The sequence below is a fragment of the Narcine bancroftii genome, chromosome 10 (assembly GCF_036971445.1).
Source record: "Narcine bancroftii isolate sNarBan1 chromosome 10, sNarBan1.hap1, whole genome shotgun sequence".
NCBI classification, from domain to species: Eukaryota; Metazoa; Chordata; class Chondrichthyes; order Torpediniformes; family Narcinidae; genus Narcine; species Narcine bancroftii.
This window is the reverse complement of record NC_091478.1, coordinates 89942171-89961117: the sequence shown is the minus strand read 5'-3', so window position 1 is coordinate 89961117 and position 18947 is coordinate 89942171. Positions and strand designations below refer to the sequence as shown.

General features: G+C 39.1%; 1 long non-coding RNA gene across 1 annotated transcript in view; it reads right to left on the bottom strand.

Annotated features, from left to right (window-relative positions):
- Window positions 1-2518: 2518 nt before the first annotated feature.
- Window positions 2519-18947, bottom strand: part of LOC138744007 (uncharacterized) — a 44161-nt gene continuing 27732 nt past the window's right edge. Inside the window, exons 2-3 of the long non-coding RNA XR_011345187.1 lie at window positions 8851-8978; window positions 2519-2767 (exon numbers count right to left, since the gene is read on the bottom strand). This is a non-coding gene — a long non-coding RNA (uncharacterized lncRNA). The remainder of the gene's footprint in view (window positions 2768-8850; window positions 8979-18947) is intronic.

Below are 18947 nucleotides of genomic sequence, written 5' to 3'. Positions count from 1 at the left end.
GTCTTCCAGGGCAACAAGCCATCCACAGATGATAACAGTGTAAACAGCTTGATGTTGCTATTTTTGAAGGTGCTTTATTATTCCCTGACTAGCAAAGATAGTGTAGCCTGATGAGCTTAAATGGCAACTGCTCAAAACAGGTAGCATGTCTTTAATTAAACAAAATTGAAGAGCTAATACTAAAAATAGTTATTTAACATCACATCATCAAAAGTGAGGGTTAAACACATCAGGATGTAAAAAGTCTATTAAACGTTACTTACAGAAAACAACAAAGATAGATTGTGTATCATTAAAAAATGAATGTAAGAAGGCAATTTTGCCTGAAGATGGAAATACAGCCTGTCCTTCTTATCAGATTAATCATCTTGAATTCCAAATGCATTTGCTATTTAGATTTATTGAACACGCCGCACCTAGTAACAACTGTCCCCTCTTCCACATGCTATATTCAGTACAACAGCAAAGTAACTGAGCAAGGTTTGAAAAAAAAACCCCAAGTCGGTGCTGCACACTGGAGAGAGGCTGTTGATTACAGACCACTAATTCGTTGTGCACTTCAGCAAATCAGTAGTGATTCCTATGACAAATAAGGAGGAAAAATTAACAGCTGTCATGGTGTGATGTGTTAATTTCCTGACAGTCTCAGCACTGAAGCCAATTACTGATTTAAGGGCAGTAGAGAAAGCCCTGCTCAAGCTTCTAATTAGGTATTTTCAGGACTAAAAGGATAAAAGTGAAATAAGCGAAAAAGTCAGGTAATCTTCACTCAGTGAGAGAACATATCTATCTATATAGTATATGGTAGAAGCCAAACAGAAGAGTATTTTAACTATAAAGTTTGATGGGGTTACATTGCTTCTGTTCTGACCTAATGCTGTGGTGTTCATGTAGTAATTCTTGGAAACATCACGCCCCAGGGTTTACATTGCTCTCTTATCCAATAGCCCAGCCTACCAGATGTAATCTAATAATAATACCTTTGTTTAATAGTGTCAACACCCATTCATCATGGTGCTTCAGAGCAAGCAAACTGGGGACTTTAAACACCTTGCTGCTTATTGGGCAGAACTATTTCAAGATAGCTGCTGGAAACTGGATAAAAGTGGGCAACCAGATGCTAGCCTCTTGTCAAGCAAGTCGAAAAAAATGCTTGACTTCCAACTCCCTCGGATCTTTCTGAGAAAAATAACCTGTTTGATAAAACTCGTGATGGATGAAAGTCTGGTCCAGGTTTGTATATCTGCCAAACGCAGGACAACAGGTCTTGTCCTTCCTTGAACCCTGCCAACAGTGAAGAAATATAGCACAAAAGGAGACCTTTCCTGGGGCTTATTTTCTGAATGAGCTGGGTTCAGGAGTTGCAACAACTGTCACTTGACTTGTCTGCTTTCTTTACATACCACCCCCCCAACCCCTTTTATATTACTTCAGGGAGAATCCATAGTTAACCTAGGTCTCCCAACACCCGTTCATTTCATGTGACCAGGTGACTACAAAACATGAGCAAATGCACAGATTAATTTCATTCTTTAACCTTCCTAATGCATCTCCTAGCATAGAGTCGCAGACAGCAGATCATCATATGATTTATAGTAGTGACCGCTGCCTGCATCTCTCAGGCTAATGACACATACACTAAAGTCATTGATTTGTATGAATAGCCTCCGCTCTTCATTTATCACAATTTAATGTAAGAGTTTGCAATGCAGAAAAATTTCACGAGGGAAGCTTAGACCCACAGGACTGATCCTGTGGTATTCCTTAGGTTACGAGTAATTTGCTAGAGCTTTTAAATGATGCTTAACCTACAAGTTTTGAGCAGGAACCATGCTGATTATAAGGAAACATTCACATCGAAGTCTATGCTTTGTCGGTGACTATTGCAGTATCCGCATTAATGTTCAGGAATGACTCCTGGTACATCATCTCAATTAATGCAATACCTTCAGGGCCTTTCTCTGAGCCATTCTAACTTGGTCGTCCATTCTGTCATCAGCACCTAATCAACTAATGATGGCTGAAAATGAGAGAGGCCAATCCTAATAAATCCGTTAGATAGTAATTTCTCTCTTTTAGTGCCCTTCTCCTTCATTTTTCTTCCAGCACGTTGCAGTAAATTAATGTCAGACAAGTTATTAGAATAGTGGTGCCACTGCAAGTATTCAAGTTTGATGTTGAAATATTTTATCTCAGCATTTATTTGTCCATAAAATAAAGCAGGATTTATTGTGCTGGTCTCCTGTTTGAAGATCACCAGAATAGAAAATGTGAAAAGTTCCAACCATAAAGATGTTACCCGATAAAGTGTAAACATGGATCCCCATAAAATCAGATGCCTCTTATGGATTCGTCCACTTCTTACTGAAGAGACGTCTGAAGGAGCAGATCATGATAATTAAGGGTCAAGTTTTTGAGAATGCCTAAAAACTATGATTTAGTACGTTAACAATATGTAGCTTTTCATATAGAAATCAACAACAATATTAGAGAATGTTCTATTTATTATTCTGTGTTACATGCATGTACAAATTTTAGGAACATATCCACTTTGTTATTGAAACCAGCGTGCAGTTACTCAGCCATTTCTGTATTCCTCATTATTCATTTGCTGACGGTAACTCACCCTTGCTTCTGAATCATTTGGATGTGCGTTCAAGATCCATCTCGTCATCCCAAGAATCATTGCCCTCTCTCTCTCTCTGTCACAGTTATATTGTTCCATGAGATGGGGGATCCAGACATATTCTTTTAGGTGCAGTCTAACCTGGGTGATAGACAATGGCACTAAGATCTCTCTTGAATTCAAATCCTTTCGCATCAAAGACCAATGTGCGATTTTGCCTTACTAATTGCTTGTTATGAAACACAAAAATGTTTGATTGATTGTAGTAAAAACACACAATTTCTTGAAGAAGGGCTCAGGCCCGCAACTTCAGTAAATATACCTTTACTTCCAATGGAAGCTGCGAGACTGGCCGAGTTCCTCCAGCATTTGTGTGTTTTTACTAATTGCTTGCTATTCCTGCTATCAACTTACAATGACAACCAATGTCTTCAATATTTTACCACTTCAGAAACTGTCTACTTTTTTCTTTTTCTCTATCAAAGTGGATGGACTTACATTTTTCTACATTATAATTTATTGCATCCCATTAGACTACACCAATATCAGTGATGCCTCTCTGCATATTCTCACAATTCTAGCTGCCTTTCAAAAACTTTTGAATTGAATCAACTCATAACAAAATTTTTCAGTTGCATTTAAAAAAGTCAAATATATGAAGAATAGGAGGATGACTAAGTGAGGGTAGGACCACTCAGGGATAAAGTGTGGAACATGTGCCTCAAAGCGAAGGAGGCAGGGGAGGTCATCAATGAATACTTCATCAGTGAGAAGGACCTAGATGAATATGAAGTCACAGGAAAATCTTCTGGAGGATGTCAAGGTTAAGAAAGATGTAGTGTTGGAATTTTTGATAAAAATGTGGATAAATAAGTCTTGGTGGGGAGGTGTGGGGGGGGGGAGGGAAAGGGACATACCTCAGGTCACTGTGGGAAGTGAGGGAAGAAATTGGTGGAGCAATCTTTGCTTCCTTTCTGGTTACAGGAGTGATCCTGGAAGATTGTAGGATATCAAATGCAGATCCTTTATTTAAGAAAGGTAATGGGGAGAATCATGAGAATTAGTGAGTCTTACATCGGGGATTCTTCGGGGTAGGATATTGGAGCATTTGGAGAAGCATAGTTTTATTAGGGATAGTCAACGTGGCTTTGTGAGGGGAAGGTCATGCCTTACAACTCTAATTGAGCTTTTCAAGGACATCTCAAAAGAAATTGATGAAGGTAAGGCAATGGATATGGTTTAAGGCCTTTGACAAGCTTCCCCATGTTAGATATATCCAGAATGTCATGAGGCATGGAATCTATGGAAGCTTGGCTGCATGGATTCAGACTAGCCACAGAAGGCAGAGGGTGATATTATACAGAACGCATTCTGCCTGAAAGTTGGTGACTAGTGGTATTCTGCAGGAATATGCTCTGGGACCCCTGGTTTTTGTGGTTTTTATAAATGATTTAAATGAAGAAGTGGAAGGGTTGATCAGTAAGTTTGCAGGTGACATGAATTTTGGTCATGCTGTGTCTAGTGCAGAAGGTTGTCATAGGTTATAACAGGATGTAGGCAGGTTGCAGATTTGGGCTGAGTTCAATCTGAAAAAGTTGCATGAGAGTTTCCTTTATTCTTTGAAAAGAGAAACTTCAGAAATTTGCAGAACATCTCATCCAAAGGACATTAGTTCTAAAAGTGTCCCAAAACAGCACTAAAGTATGCACGCATTGATGTAATTCCAGATAATGTCCCAATAATGAGTTTGTGCATATCTAAGTCAAGATGCTCTCGGTATTTTGCTTTTAAAATGACCATTTCAACTGAGAAAGACTCAGACAGAAGGTGTTCCCATGATATTAATATTCATGATCTTTTCTGGTAGAAGAAATGAGTGCATTTGAAGGTATCTTGATGGATTCCAGACTGCATTTTTAATTGAAATGATCATTTTAAAAGCGAACGTGGAAAACACTGTTAAAAGTTAAAAGTTATGCGGGTCCAATCAAGAAACATCACCATTTGGGCTGTGGATTCCCCATCAAATTTTGGCAATATTTGCAAATAGTGAATATCAAAACTCCACCTGGATACTGAAAAAAATGCTGTTATAAATAATAAGCTTCATCCACTTTGATCAACACTTTCGGTTTCAGTTTCTGTGTGATATTTTTCATTTCCCAACATTCTAATTTTATTGAATGGATAACCAGGTCAAAACAGTGTGACAAACATTCTGCCTGGCCCTCACAGCAACAGTTAAATGAGGACCTCTCAAGCCAATATTAATTCTCCTTCACCTTTCTTGACTCCAACTGTGCATAATATTGTACATTAAGTTGCAATGTAAATGGCTTTAAGCACTTTAAATCATGCATTTCAAAAATAAGGTTGACATTTAACATGTAACACATCATATTCAGTGACATTTTAAAAAATAGTAAAGATTTATAAAAGAAAATGAAGAAATTCTGATCGATGATGTTTATGTAATAAATAATACATTTCCAATGCATTTCTAATTCTAATGCTTTTTTATGTACTTGTTAACATATTTATTTTAAATGAATGGTATTGGTGTAAACATTGTGCCAGTGTAAAAGCAGTGAAATACATTAATGTGAATTTGATTTTCTTACCCGAATTCAATAGAATCCCAGCAAGAGTCCAGAAAATGAGTTTATATATTCCATTCACACATCTCCTTTTACAAAGCTCAGATACTTGACACCATGTTAGTCATATAGGACACCATTGTAGCAACCAACTAATTCTTTATTCTTATAAAAGGTTGGCCACAGATGGAGAACTGAACTTAAACTATTTGAAATTATATCTTAATCGATGAGGAATTGAAGATCCCAATAATGGGAACATCACCGCATTCTATTCATCATTTCACTCCAGTTCTCTTCCTTAATTACAAACTTAAATCCTTCCATGGACCTTCAGCACACTCTTAAGAGATAGCACAGGATCACGCATCACCTGATCTTTTTTTCACTTCCAAAAAGAAACCCCTTTCTTTTCCTTGACGGGGCTCCCTCCTGCTTTGCCTAAGATTGCTAATTCAGTATGTCAACACTCCAGTAAAAAGTGAGTTTGAGTACTTTATCAGCCAAGTTGCTTTGCCCTGATACAAAGTGAATAATATCAAAATGTCAACAGTCATTGTAGTGTCTGTTCATATAATGCAGTGTTGAGCAAACTCAGGAGACCAGGCAGCATCTATGAAAAGAAATTAACCATCCACGTTTCAGGTACAACCCTTTTTCCAAATGTTGACTGTCCGCTTTTCTCTGTGGAGGCCGCCTGACCTGTTGAGACTCTCCAGCATCTCATTATTTACTCAAGCTTCCAGAATCTGCTGTTCTGCTTATCAAAGCAGTGTGGTTTGAATGGCCAGGATGGTGAACATTCTGGAAAAAGATTGGTCCAGATCACATTGAGAAGTTAATCAATGTATTATGGAGAACTGCAGACTTGCTGCAGATGGATTAGAGCTCTTGCTCTCCCCTTGAACTCACTGATGAGTCCCACGGCTCTCCGTGACATATTGTGTCAGGGAGTGCTGGAGTAAGTCTTCACAATGCAGGATAACTTGAGCAGATCACCAACTGTTGTTTACTCTGCTTGTGGAACCAATGCCTCTTGATCACTGGATGTCTTATGACTGGAAAATGTGACCACCGGGGAGGAAGGCAGGGCAGTGTGTTGGATCCAAGCATGATCCAGTGAGTGATGCATTTCACTATTATTGGCATGTTCAGCTTTTTAAGAAAAATGCAGGGATTGTCAATTCCTAGAATTTGTTGTTCGATTTACAACACTCTGGCCACATATCTTTTATCTCGGTGTCCTTGTTGTTACAAGGACTCACAGGATTTGTACATCAATTAGCTATGGAGTGCAACACAGACATTTAAATTGAAAATATTAAAACTTATTGCCCACTTAATTTTCATTTATTACTAATACCTTTCTAATATTAAAATGAAGCAATTTAATTGACATGAACTCTTTCATAGTTGTACTCAATTGTTGATAGAGATTAAAAACATCAATTGAATTTTAAAAGTATCAAACTAACTCTGTAAAGATAAATAAATAGTGTCCTTTTTCTCATGCCATGAGCTTCCATGACATTCCAAAACAGAATTCATGATACATGCTGATATGCTTGCACTGGCCTTAAACCTTGCAAAATTTGGATATGAATCCTGATTGATGTACAATTGATGGAGTAGATGTGCATTAAGCAGTGTCTAATGCTAGTTGTGTTATTGATGGCATATGACTTTTGAAGATACATTCACTGACCTTGATCACTCATGTACAATTATTGGACTCTTCAGAACTGCATCCAGATCTGGAGACATTCTTTTTTTCCTTTTTTTTATTACCTCTTCCAATATAACATTTGCTGTACCCTCTGAAAAACAATGCATTATTTCTCCCAAACTTCACATTTCCTCAGGTCCGATTCACTCTTTGTGTGAAGGCCAGAATCTGCTATAATCAAAATGCAACTCTATACATGGACCATCTAGATCAAAGCAAACTAGAGCGAGATACACATCATATTGCCCTCCTGCTGCTACATTCATTCAACAACTCAAAATGAAAATGTCATTCTGTCTGTCTGTCTCTCTGACTGGTCTGTCTGCTTGTCTATCTCTGACATTATTAGCTCAAACTTACAGCAGGATCTTGAGGGCTTTGAATGCCCAAGCACTGTGATTCTGGGCCTGGCACTTGGTCAGAGTTCTCCAAATAAGTCTTGAATACAACCAGTATCCAATTCCCATTTTTCAAATGTTGGAGAGACAAAATGCAGTGGAGAGTGAATGATATTGATGCAAAGATAGTAGGTCATTATACTTGGTACTTTGTTGAATTCACTGCAAGAGCAGTTGTTAGACATTCTCATAGCTGATTTTAGCATTTAATTAGGAAAGAAGAAGTGAGACATTTATTTGATCTGTTTTAAGACAGCACTCCACCAATAAAGTGGAGTTACTTAACTGTGACAATGGAAGATTACTAATAATTGGTAAAAACAAGAATGGCAGTCTGCAGTATGTAAGATGCATGTGGAGATTCTTTAAATACAATGAAGTAAAAATATCCACCAAGACTGCGTGTGGTCATTTGAATCAGGTCCATACTTCAAATAATAATAATTTCATAATCTTCATTGTCATCAACATTACATATAATGCTTGAGAGCAGGAAAGCAAGTGTTATGCATGTTCCAAATTTGACTTTTAGGAGTCTTGAGAATAAATTGGGACATATTGTAAATTTAAATAAGCAATGTGAGAAAAGAAGTGAGAATTTAAAGAAATGGGTAGATCCATCACATTGGCCCAAATGGAGGGTTTAAATGCTCTGTGACAAATTTGTGTTCTTCCAATAATTATTATTCTATCACAAGCAAAAGACAATCTGCATATTGACATGAAACTTTCAGAATGTAAAATATTCTGTGATCAGCCTTGGAATTGAATCAAATATACCACCTCTCTATCTCTCATTAATTTAATTGTTGTAACCTTACTGTGAGAGAACTAACAAAATAATACAACATCAATGCACCACTCATATATTCTATTAATTAGAGAATCTCCCATGGCACTGATCATAGTAAATCACAGGACACTGTGTTTTATATCAAAATGCAGAATACATCATTATGTAATAAATGATATGTTATGCCTTGCTGGTCCATCTTTTAACTGCAAAGGGATTCTTGGTTATCAAGAAAGTGTTAACCAGTTCCTGACCAGTTCAGGATAGAGTAAGCAAATGGACTAAGGCAGGAATCTTTATCCTATAAAGCTGTGTCACTCTTCAGAGAGCTCATGGGCATCTGCTTGAAGATTATGCACAAAGTGAAATACACACTATCGTCTGCCCAAAGTTTTGATATTCTTCCAGTGCAAGGAACTATCCTCAAGTGAAGGTGACAAATAGCTCATTCAAAGGTCCAGAATAACTCATAGAGGGACATACTGAAGCCAGTTATAATGGCCACAAAGATTTCGATGGGGAAAAAAAAATCACAGTGCAAGGGCTACCAACCGGTTGAATGTTGACAGGCTGGAATGTGAGCAAAAAACCTGTTGAATTTATCCTTCATGAATCTATGTGTGACGGAAACTGTATTCAAATGGAATGGTAAATCATGTGTTATGAATGATGGCATACAAATGAACAGTGTTGTATTTCTGTAAACTCACAATATTTTTGGAAGTAAATGCTGATTAATTATTCCTTAGGAGGAAATAATGTAAATAAACCTGTTCTATGATGCAGAGGCCCATATCCTGGGATATCCTGGGCAACTTCTAGCCCTCCCCTTCTGTACCTGTGGAAAAAAAATAACAAAAGAAAACTCAGCCCTCATAAAATCCAAAACAGGCTTAAATTTACCTAGCACACACTCTGTCCCTCTCTCTGTTGCCATCAGGAAAGAGGTGTAGGCGCCATAAAGACTTTAAGTTCAGGAACACCAGGTACCCCTCCAACTCCTCAAAAACGAATTCAGAGACTCGTTTAAGGACTCTTACTTTTACACTTTATTGATTTCTTTCTCTCTGTATTGCATAGTTTGTTTACATTTATTTATTCATTTATATGTAGAAGTATCTTTTTGACTACCAGGAAGTGGTCATTCTGCTTTGCCCAAAGGAAAAAGAATCTTGGGGTTTCAGGTGATGACAATAAATCTGAACTTTGAACTTAAACTTTGAAATCTAGTCAATCATGTTATAGAATGCAATCTTCAGAATAAAATGCCCTTTGCTGAGAGGTTACGGGGTGGGGGGGGGGGTTTAGTACTTTTCATTAGGAATATATGGGTTGGCACAACATTGAGGGCTGAAGGGCCTGCACTGTGCTGTAGTGTTCTATCCATTTACCACACTTTTACTACAGGGGAGACAATTGTAGTGCTCCAACTGGTTATTTCCTTTACAATTAGGATGTGTGAGAACTGGTGCCTCATTTGAGGATATTATCTTCAGAAAATGGCTGACTGACCCACAATTTATTGACACTCGAGATTGAAATAGCCTTGTATATTTTTGACTCTTTTCATGTTGGTCCACCGCTCAAAATAATGCTCTCAGCTTGCTGTGGGACCCTGCCCAGGTCTCTGGATGTCTTCCAGGAAGAGTTTTACCGAGGTATCTTAAAACAAATATGAACAATGACATAAATATTCCAAACATTAGTGAAAAACAGATTAAACCAAAATTAAATAAAAAGATTTAATTTGTCCCCATAAAGTGATTTTTTTTTACACTGAGCTCATCATGTTTGTCACCCCCCCCCACCCCCACCCCCCCGCTCTCTCCTGTTCTCCTTGTGATCCTAACATTAAATTCTTCTGCAATCATTGGAGAGGGTAATGAAGCCATGATCGTCAAACTTGAATGCAAAAGCACTGTCATTCAGATTCTGGCACTTGATCACAATTCTCCAAATATAATTTGAATCCAATTACCATCTGACCTATCCAGAAGGGTTCTGCAGACATCACCATTGGGGATATTTAAGATAAATTTATGGGATCAATGCATCTGGGGCTAGTGCAGGTTAGCATAGCACTTAGCACAATGCTATTACAGCAGCCAGCGACCCGGGTTCGAATCCAGCACTGTCTATAAAGGAGTTTGTATGTTCTCCCCGTCTCTGAGTGGGTTTCCTCCAGGTGCTCTGGTTTCCTCCCACCCTTCAAAATGTACCAAGGTTGTAGGTTAATTGGAGTATTTGGGAGGCACGGGCTCATGGGCCAGAGGGGCCTATTACCATGCTGTAGTCTAAATTTAAAATGTAATATCAAAAAATTAAATTAAAAGTGGCCCTGGGGTGCCACCTTATTTAAGAGTGGCGCCCATACAATAGCCCAGTTAGCTATCTTGCTTCCATTTCCAATATTCCTGGGTCCTGATAGATTGGCACTCTGTACGGAGTATGATGATGAACATGTCATTTAAAATACGAAGAGAAAATACAGAAATATGTGAAGTTGAACATTTTACATGGATTAATTTAATTCATGCAAACATATGTACCACATAGCTACTAATGCTATTTCAACAGTAACTTAATCAGAATGAAAAGCATTGCATTTCTAATAATCAAGACGCTAGACAACCATTTTTTTTCAAATAATTTGCTTCCTGAAAAAAACATTGCGTATTGTGATAGACACTTCAAGCTGAACACAAAGATATATTCAGATTTGTTGTGTCACATAGGAAGTTGGAGAAACATTAAATGAACTATTATTGAAATTAGCATGTTTAATCACATAAATGATCCTGACACATTGCATTAGTTCAACTGACCTAAAAGCGTCGTGCCACTGATTTTCATTTGTACTCAGCGTCTGATGCCTCTCGTGTCAGTGTCTGACAGTAGTTGGCCAGCACTGATGGACACTGACAGGAAAGGCATCAGGCCCTGATTCCGTATTTTGAAGGTCGTAATGTCCCAGTGAAACCTTTCTCCGTGAATGCACCAAGCTCAGCAAGGAGGAATGTCCAAGTGTGAATGCAGAACATGAATGACTTGCTCCACTTTATGGTTTTGTAGGCTTGAAGTAGTCTTAAAATCTGACAGGAAATCACAAAAATAGGTTCTATCTACAAAAAGCGGTGTGTGATAGAAGAGTTTTTCACGAGCAGCAGCCCAAAATCCATAAAGTACACCCAAAAGTGTACGGGAAGAAAAATCTTCGTTATCCAATGTAATCTATAGTACATCTTTCTCACAATCTGCAACGATGACTTAAGGATTAGGATGTGTGAATTTCCCTCCTGTGCCACTTCCTGCACTGTTGGCAAAGGTTTTGACTAGAGAGCTTCCCATCTCCGGGGAGAAGCAGGCAATCTCTCTAGCTATCAACATGGCACTGGGATATTTTGGTAGACTTTCAACACTTGCTACAGCCATTAGTCTCCTCTGAAGTGTTTTCCTGCCCTGCAGGGACCTACTCATCAAGAGGTGCTGAAGGTTTTCAACTGGTGTTAGCAACATTAATTTTCTAAATTTTCTAAATATCCAAAATGGTGTGCAGTCAATGAATGGCACCGAATGCATTGATCACATTCAGGACACCAGATAATGATCTCAGGCTACAAATATTATGTACAATGCTAACCTTTTCCTGTAACCTGTTTTCAGCATAATTGAATGCAATAAGTCCATTCATATTTTGCATTTTGACAATAGCTTGTATAAATATTTGCCTACTGTGGATGAGTATTTGAACTGCATTAAACTATCAGTGTTCTATAGGACTCTACATCACCTTTGCTGACCTCACCAAAGCCTTCGACACCGTGAGCAGGAAAGGGCTTTGGCAAATACTAGAGCGCATCGGATGTCCCCCAAAGTTCCTCAACATGATTATCCAACTGCACGAAAACCAACAAGGTCGGGTCAGATACAGCAATGAGCTCTCTGAACCCTTCTCCATTAACAATGGCGTGAAGCAAGGCTGTGTTCTCGCACCAACCCTCTTTTCAATCTTCTTCAGCATGATGCTGAACCAAGCCATGAAAGACCCCAACAATGAAGACGCTGTTTACATCCGGTACCGCACGGATGGCAGACTCTTCAATCTGAGGCGCCTGCAAGCTCACACCAAGACACAAGAGAAACTTGTCCGTGAACTACTCTTTGCAGATGATGCCGCTTTAGTTGCCCATTCAGAGCCAGCTCTTCAGCGCTTGACGTCCTGCTTTGCGGAAACTGCCAAAATGTTTGGCCTGGAAGTCAGCCTGAAGAAAACTGAGGTCCTCCATCAGCCAGCTCCCCACCATGACTACCAGCCCCCCCACATCTCCATCGGGCACACAAAACTCAAAACGGTCAACCAGTTTACCTATCTCGGCTGCACCATTTCATCAGATGCAAGGATCGACAATGAGATAGACAACAGACTCGCCAAGGCAAATAGCGCCTTTGGAAGACTACACAAAAGAGTCTGGAAAAACAACCAACTGAAAAACCTCACAAAGATAAACGTATACAGAGCCGTTGTCATACCCACACTCCTGTTCGGCTCCGAATCATGGGTCCTCTACCGGCACCACCTACGGCTCCTAGAACGCTTCCACCAGCGTTGTCTCCGCTCCATCAGTGTTGCCTACAACTTAACTTTCTGACAGCATGACCAGCTTTCACAATTCCAGGCCTCATTTCTAGAACAAAGTTAATCAGTAAACCATTTGAATTAAAGTCTGAGAACACATGTACCTTCCTTGCACATTGTAGAACATTACAAACTGGGCACAGTTGGTGAAATAACTGAAACACACCTGCATCATTATCTACACCCCACAGCTCAGATCGACTCCCAAAGGAAATTTAATACAAGCAAGTAATTTTCATCATTCAGTGGGGAGTCCAGCATCTTGTGGTTGTGGCTGTTTGAAATAAATATTGTGGTCCAATGCATATTTTTTGTGTAGCTCCCCCAAATATCAAAACTGAGTGCAGTTTTGGTGATGGCAGGGGAAAGCCATTATCAGTTTGAGGAAAATGTTGAAAGGTGTTATATACTGCCTATAACACTAACCTCAAAATGAGTGTTGTCAAATCATGAAGAACTTTGACGTTATTGACTATAAAATGAGGAGCATCCTGTTGAAGAATATCTAGATCTTTACAAGATTTATGAGTGAAATAATTTCTCTGCTGGGGCTGGCTATTAAGACACATTTGATATTTGAGTTATAATAACAAAATGTTGTTATTCCTTTTCATGCAATTGGTATCAAATGTACAGATGATAACAGAGTAAGAAGAAGGCTGGTATTTGATAGGTAAACCAGATGGAATGGAGCTGATGATGGTAAAGATGAGTGGAGATGCTAATTTTTACATTTTGCCTTCCACTGTACAGGTTTTGTTATTTCCTTCCAAATAATATCAGACAGTGCCAAGTCAGGATATAAACTATGTAAATGCCAAATTACCCAGTGTTCTTTCAGTAGTAATGATACACACATTTCACATCTGGAAGGGGAAGGGTAGCTCATTCTGAGAAAGATATAGGTTTTGAAAATTCACTTCAATCCCCTTTCATTTTAGAAAATCAGAGTATTATTCAAATGTGTTATTCTACAGTTTAATTCCAATTGATCAAATGAAAAAGGAAATATTGTATTATATGGACTATTTGCTAATTCATTTATATATATGTAACTAACACAGTGATGCAAAGTGACAAATGGATAAGTAATTTATTATATCATGATGAAGGGCTCAGGCCTGAAACACTTGGCTTTCTGTAGATGCTGAGGTTCTGCAGCATTTTTTGTGCTTTGCAAGTAATTTATTTAGTGAGCAACTCACTCATTCTCAGATGTCGGAACATATTCTGCACTGGGGATCTTGTTTTGCAGGATAATCCAAATAAACAACCACTATCTATGAAACAGGCAGTACAATCACTCAATGTGCTGCCTGGAGGTCAAATTTGTTTTTTTTTTAAATTACAGGTTTGCACCACGATGTAATTAAAAATGCAAATCAAATGGTGAGTCATCAATAGAGGTTGGTTGCAGGTTGTTTGCGTAGAGGTCGGTGTCCAATGGTGTTCTGAGGCACCTCCTCTTTGTGAATGACCTGGATGAGGAAGTAGAAGGGTGGGTTAGTAGGTTTGCAGATGACATGATAGGGAGTGGTGTTGTGGATAGTTAGTCTGGAGGGTTGCTAGAGGTTACAAAGGGTCATTGATAGAATGCAGAATTGGGCAGATAGAATTTAACCAGTGAAGTGGTTCATTTCAGCAGGTCAAATTTGAAGGCAGAATGCAATGTTAATGGAACACTCTGAGCAGTGTAGACGAATTGAGAGATTTTGGGGTCCATGTCCGTAGGAGATTCAAAGCTGCTCTACAGGTTGATAGTGTTGTTAAGAAGATGTATGGTATGTTGGCTTTCATTAACCATGGGCTCAAGTTCAAGAGCTGTGAGGTAATGTTGACCGTGATTTGACCCCACCTAGAATATTGAGTTCAGTTCTGGTCACCTCTTTACAGAAAAGATGTGAGTGCTATAGAGAAGATGCAGAGGAGATCTACAAAACGTTGCCTTGATCGGAGAACGTCCCTAATGCAGATGTATTTGGTCCTTTCTCCTTACAGCGACGGAGGATAGAGGTGTACAGGCCTTAGGCATTTTTACACAGCCAAAGAAAAGCAGAAAATTTCCACAAATTTTCTGCTCTGCTGGCAGCGTAAAAATGTCCTTACGGAATTTATTTTCTAAATTCCACCCCAGAATTTTTCCACCAAAACTCCTACACATTTTTATGGTGCAGGCACTATTTTTGACCGCAGGCACTCCTTAAGAAACTGGGCTAATGAATACAACATTTACACTCTGACAAACTCTGCAACATAGAAAGGCTATGGAAAAGTTCTGTGTAAACGACCACTCCAAAGTATGCAATTTTTTTAAATTTTGAATTTTTCCTTTACTTCTGTGTAAAAATCAAAATTGATCATGTGGAAGGCCAGAGGCTTTTTTTTTCCCAGGTCTGAAATGGTTAACACGAGGTGGCATAGTTTTAAGGTGCCTGGAAATATAGGGATAGCTTTTCCCACACAGAGAATGGTGGGTGCATGGAATGTGCTGCTGGTAACAGTGGTGGAGGCAGATACAATAGATATTAAGTCAAGAGTTGAAGGACCTATAGCAAGTTGTAGATTTCTATGTTCTATGCTCTCCATGAGATAGATGATAATTTCCAATCAGGCCCACAGTCTACAATGGCAGTTGATTTTCTTAAGGCCAACTTAATAGTTAAATTCCTACAGCAAGTAAAAATTGAATGAATAAGCTTCCACACTTGTAAAACATGAGTTTTAGTGTTTGAAGTGTGTAAATAACTACAGGTACAGATATAGTACCTCCAACTCTGGCTCATTTTACATCAAATCATATGGGGAAACTGAAGTACCACAAAGTATCAAAACTAGTGTGTAAAGAAATAATGGTCAAATGCTTTTGTATTAAAGTAGCAACAAAATGGTTTTGGTCTTTTCTTGCTGATAACAAATCGTTTCAGACTCTATAGAAAAAAAAACACGCAAAGGCATAAATTACATAGTTGGACCACAATGTGATTATTTAACTTCCAATATGCTTGTCATTTTGTTTGTAGCTTGCTTTGGATTCTTTATCTAATTGGCCTAAGCAGGTTAATGTTAAAAAAAAACACTCTGGGAATAAATCTAATCAACAATTCAAGCTCTGCATCTCCTTAATTGGAAGGATGGTGGATAATTCTGGGAAAAGTACCAGTAAATAACATAAATCCTGGGAGCGAAATTGAAATGGCATGATCGTGCAGCTGAAACTGAGACGCAGCAGGACCTCTGCCTACTATAAGGCTGATATTCTGGTGTCAACATAAATTGTGGGGTCAGCTCATTTAAAGATGCTGATATGAGCAGACTGCAAACAGTCTGCAAAAGCCCAGAAGGGCAGAGATAGCATTGGTTGGTTGGGTGGGGTGGGAGTGTGAATTAAAATCTCACACGGATGCAAAATTTAGATTGCTCTCGGGACTTTATAAATGCTTGATTGTCGAATGACTAGAAGGAAGAGAACTCAAAATTGGAGAAACACGAGAAGTGCAGATGGTGGAACCTTGAGCAAACTCAGTGGCCTTGCTCATTGCTGGCTTAGGATTCAAAAGTAACTGGAATAGAAATGGAGAAATGTCAACAGCAGCAGAAAACTGCTGTGGGCTGAAGGAAGAACGCCAGAGATAAGGTGTCCTTCGTTTAACCTGCATAAAATGCTCAATCTTGTGGATTGCAGCCTTGTATTTCAGAGATGTGAACTGTGGAATAAACAACAATGTTGGATGTTCGGAGTCAGTTATAATGGAATTACCAGAAATAAAGCACAGTGCACAACCATGGCGCTTCACTGGAACTTGGGAATAATACAGCCCAAACTAGAGAGCCTGCAAGGCAAGATGTTTGCTTCCCTGACACATTCTTGACTATCTCTTGATACACAGCATTCTCTGTTTATTGGTTTGGTGGCACCAAATGAATCAAAGGTGATAGTGAGTGCTGGACAGCAAGGCCATATGGAGGTTTTGCAGAGGTTATTCTTTGGTCCTTTTGTTCTTGTAGATCTTCCTCCAAAAAGGATTGTAAACTTTCAGCTAAATAGGAAGAGTTATAGTTATGTCTTTACTTTCAACCTCTCACTGCTATAATCTGAGGTCCTCACCTGCTTCAAAAGGATATCCATTATACCAGTGCCCAAGATGAGTGATGTGACATGCCTCAATGACAATTTATCTTTTGCACTTACATCTACTGTGATGAAGTGGTTTGAGAGATTGTTCAGAGCTAATCAACTCCTAACTCAGGAAAGTCTTGGACCCACTAGTTCACCTATTGTTACAACAGGTCAACTGCAGATGGCCTTCACTCTGCATTAGATCACCTAGTCCAGAGGAACACCTATGTGAAGCTGCTGGTATGGAATACAGCTCTGTGTTCAACACCATCATAAAAGCAAAACGTGATCAAACCATGAGATTTGAGATCCTGTCAATCTGCAACTGGATCTTTGATTTCCTTATCTGCAGACCCCAATCAGTGCAGATTGACAACATCAACACAGAAGCACTCCAAGGCTGCATGGTTAGTCCCCTGTTCTATTCCCAGTACAAACATGATTGCATGGCTGAGTTTGGTTCCAATGCAATATATAGACTGGCAACGACATCACCATTGTTACCGAATAATGGGAAATGATGAGTCAGAATACAGGATGGTGATCAAGAACCTGGTTGGGTGTTGCCAGAGCAAAAATCTTGCTTTCAATGTCACTAAGACTAAGGAGCTTATTGTTGGATTTAGAAAGGTAGGGGCTGAGAGACAATGCATCTGTCTGCATCGATGGGACAGAGGTTCACAGTCATGACTGTACAGGGAGTAGAGCCTTGAGATCATGAGCTTTGTGCTGAGTTTGAGGCTTTGATGTCCTCACACTCATTACCTTTGACAGCCAAAGGCACTGAAGATAATGATGAACTTCACCATCAATGCTTGCCTTCATTGAGTGATGGAGAGTGGTCCACCCTGTTTATGGTCTCATCATAGATTTTCACTATTAAAGGATGATTTTATATGGATTTGGGATTGGGGAGAGGGAGCAACTTGGGAGGGAACCTTTGCTTTGTGAATGTTTCTTTCATAAGCTACAGTGAATGAACTTGGTCAGTGAATGTGCACAAAAGATTGCACTGTTATAAAACATTTAAAAGATCAGAACATCTCGTGCTGCCTCAGAGGATCATTATCAATGTATACTGAATGAGGATTAGAAGTGACTAAAAGTTCAAAGAGAAAGATTTTAAAGAGTGCCCTTAAGGTGAAGAGAGATGCAGAATGAGTTCCAAAGTCCAAACGTTTGACTGTGAATGACAAAGTGATTAAATGTCAGTGTTGGGCAACAGGACAAAATTGAAGAAGACCCTCTGTAACCTCTTGTTAAGCTGCAAGAAATTAAAAGAGAAAGATCTGATCACAAGGACAAGAACTGTGAAATGAAGGCATTGGAGGATCAAAAGCTTGTGACAATCAAGTCTATTGGATCTACCTGACACTAAGCATAGACTCCCGTTGATCAGTGAGAACTTAATACCTGGAGCAAGAACTAACAGCACAGCCATTATCACTTGCATGGTCACATTATACACCTGATGATATTGCAGAGTTGACTTTTCCAATTGATTCAATGTGTCCATCTTTTTTAAGGTGACCAAACGTCAAACGATCCATCAGATAAATATGATGTGAATGCACAGGAGGTGGATTTCATTCATTTATTGCATTAGACCAACCCTCTGTGGTAATCATTTGCCTTCTCATCCTGGCTTCAGGATACAGGATCTTGTCAACATGAATGAAACAAGCTATTGAAAATGGAGCATACGTAGCTGTTGTGTGGAGATTTGTTCAAGACTGCAGAATGTTGCCCTCAGCCAGTTATTTAATCAGCATGGTTGTGTTCTTTCTGTAGAGAATTATTTAAATTTTAAATTTAGACATATAGCACAGTAACAGCCCATTTTGGCCCACGTGTCCATGCTGCTTAATTCACAATCAATTGACCTGCCATCTCCAGAACATTTTGAATGGTGGGAGGAAATCAGTGCCCCCAGGGAAAATCCACGCAGTCACGGGGAGAACATACAAACTCCTTACAGACAGCATGGAATTTGAACCCCGGTCCCAATCGCTGACACTGTAAAGGCATTGCTCTAACCACTATGCCAACTGTGC